The sequence below is a fragment of the Budorcas taxicolor genome, chromosome 11 (assembly GCF_023091745.1).
Source record: "Budorcas taxicolor isolate Tak-1 chromosome 11, Takin1.1, whole genome shotgun sequence".
In the NCBI taxonomy this organism is placed as follows: Eukaryota; Metazoa; Chordata; class Mammalia; order Artiodactyla; family Bovidae; genus Budorcas; species Budorcas taxicolor.
The window spans coordinates 59,873,911-59,877,056 of NC_068920.1; the positions used below are offsets into that span (position 1 = coordinate 59,873,911).

Sequence of the window (3,146 nt, forward strand, 5' to 3'; positions counted from 1 at the left end):
TTAGGAAAAATACCAACTTAATACATCCATACTTGTTATGAATGTTTAGTTTGCAGCAACGTGCTTTCCCAATGAGAATTTTCTTTTTTATGAAGAATGATTGGATTAATCTTAAAGGCTCCATTGAGTTCAGATTTTTAAAGACATAATTTGGGGATTAGTCCTGATTTTCGAGCACCTCTTTAAGCTTTGTCACATTTCTTCTTCTATCTGTAGACGTGGCAGGCATGACTAATAAACTGCCCTCCTCCTTTCCTCAGAACTTTGATGTGGCTTCAGAATCTTTCTAACAATTGATGCCAGGAAAATATTACTACGGGGTCAGAGTTGGCAGTTGAGATAAAAAAAAGTTTCTTATCTCCACCACAACTGGATCCTTTCCCTTCCCCTATATCGAAGCTGTGACATCTTAAAGTATTTAATAGTTTATATGTGTCACAACTCTTCCTGACATCCCATACCACATTCAACAAATTTCTAATTTTGTGTTCTCACTGACATGAAGATCATTAGCACGTAAGATAATTTTTCATATACATGCACCAACTTGTCAACGATCATAATAGTAGTACATACTTGTCTGAGACAAATTTTTCTTTCTCATCATTGTAGATGCTACATATTCACGGTGGTGGCTTTCATCTTTTCCTTGGAAATCATGCAAAACCACAACTTTGTAACTGAGTTTGTACTCTTGGGGCTCTCACAGAGTCCAAATGTGCAGAAACAATATTTGTTGTATTCTTGTTCATTAACATTGCAACTGCCAGGGGCAACTTTCTAATTGTGGTGACCATCAGTAGCAGCCCAGCACTCTAGGGCTCCCCCATATACTTCTTCCTGGCTTTTCTGTCCTTCCTAGATGCATGCTTCTCCTCTGTCGTTGCCCAAAGATGATTGTGGACTCTCTCCATGAAAGGAAAACCATTTCCTTCGAAGGCTGCATGACCCAGCTCTTTGCTGAACACTTCTTTGCTGGAGTGGAGGTGATTGTCCTCAGTGCCATGGCTTATGACCACTATGTGACCATCAGCAAGCCCTTGCATTATTCTTCTATCATGAACCGCAGATTCTGTGTCCTTCTGATGGCAGTAGCCTGGACAGGGGGCTTCATTCATTCCATGATACAGATTCTCTTCACTTTCCAGCTGCCTTTCTGTGGCCCCAACGTCATTGGTCACTTCATGTGTGACTTATACCCACTGCTGGAGCTTGCTTGCACTGACATTCACATCTTTGGGCTTTTCTAATGAAAAATAAAATGTTAATCTTTTAGAAAATTTTAAAGTAAGTGTAAAGGTTGTCAAACTTTCTAAGACAAAAACTGTGTCAAACTTTTTTGGCAGGTGGTAAGTCATCCAATGCTTCCCTGGTAGCTCAGCTGGTAAAGAATCCACCTGTAAGCCTAGAGAACCAGGTTCAATTCCTGAGTTAGGATGATCCACTGGAGAAGGGACAGGCTACCCACTCGAGTATTCTTGGGCTTCCCTGGTAGCTCAGCAGGTAAACAATATGCCAGGAATGTGGGAGACAGGTCATCCAATAAAAGACCATTAACATGGAGCCTGGGACATAATGCTTTCTCTCAAATCACTTATGAACTCTAATATGGCAACTCCATTTCCTTATATGTAAATTTAAAAATGATTGAATTTTATGCATATTGGAATATATTTTCTTTTTTTTAAAAAAAAAAAAAAGAGAGCCATTACTGATCAGTTCACTTGCTACTCATTTGATGGTTTATAAAATTCTTGTGGAGGAAAGAAATAAAATATCTTACAGATTAGAAACAGGAGCTTACTCAAGCTATCCCAGATGAAAAGAAGTTTATATTTATGATGCTGATTTTAGTGACTGATGAAAATCAAGACACAGGAATAGAAGAGACCAGAACAATCACAAAACTTTCACTGTAGCAGTTCCTGTAGCACAGGTTTATAAATAGCAAATCCCATCCTGGATTTCAAGGATCCCTTCCCTATCTACTCTTTTACTTTTAGAGAACTCATAAATTTCTGATATATCATATAAATTACTTATTATTGCTTTTTATGTAATCAATATTATTGTTATTTTGTCTGCCTTTTATCATAGACTATAAGCTGTGATGCAGGGATTTTTTTTTTCTTTTGTTCATTGATGTGCTATCAGCATCTACGAAGTGAAGTCGCTCAGTTGTGTCCGACTCTTTGCGACCCCATGGACTGTAGTCTACCAGGCTCCTCTTGTCCATGGGATTTTCCAGGCAATAGTCCTGGAGTGGATTGCCATTTCCTTCTCCAGGGGATCTTCCCAAGCCAGGGATCGAACCTGGGTCTCCCGCACTGTAAACAGACTCTTTACCGTCTGAGCCACCAGGGAAGTCCCTCATCTAGGAAAGCCTATGTAAAAAGCTCTGCTGAATAAAAGAGATATCTTTCCTTATTCAAATTTAAACCCATCTATAACATTAACACACTAACGTGAGTTTTGGCAAAGGAGTACGATTAATTATTGCCGATATTAGCCCTTAGGTATTGATGATAGGGTTTCCCTGGTGGCTCAGATGGTAAAGCATCTGCCTGCAATGCAGGACACTCAGGTTCGATCCCTGGGTTGGGAAGCTCTCCTGGAGAAGGAAATGGCAACCCACTCCAGTACTCTTACCTGGGAAATTTCATGGATGAAGGAGCCTGGTAGGCTGCAGTCCATGGAGTCACAAAGAGTCGGACACGACTGAGCGACTTCACTCACTTACTTAGTTGTATTATGTGATGGGGAAGAGCAACTTAAAAATCTAAGGCTTGGATGCTATCTCTGCAACTGAATATAGTTAAAACGACTATTGATAAGGTTCCTGTGAGGATCCAATAAGGCAATACTAATAAAAAAACATTTACACAGTTAAAAACACAGAAGAAAATCATAGTAAATTGTAAGAACAAGTCCTCAGAACCATTGGCAAAAGTAGAAATAAGAAGTTTTACTCCTAATTCCTGCTTTATCGTGATCAAGGATGGGAAGTATTTTTACCCATCCTTTTACTTAATCACAAATATAAAATACTTTATTGGTTATAGTGCAGATATGTTTAAATGCTTAAACTTTTTATAAAGAAAGAAGATTCATTCAATTATCCATACATTCATCCTTCCAATAAATTT

General features: G+C 38.7%; 1 pseudogene; it reads left to right on the forward strand.

Annotated features, from left to right (window-relative positions):
• The first annotated feature begins 586 nt into the window (after window positions 1-586).
• On the forward strand, window positions 587-1,250 carry LOC128055643 (olfactory receptor 4C15-like; annotated as a pseudogene).
• The last annotated feature ends 1,896 nt before the right edge of the window (window positions 1,251-3,146 follow it).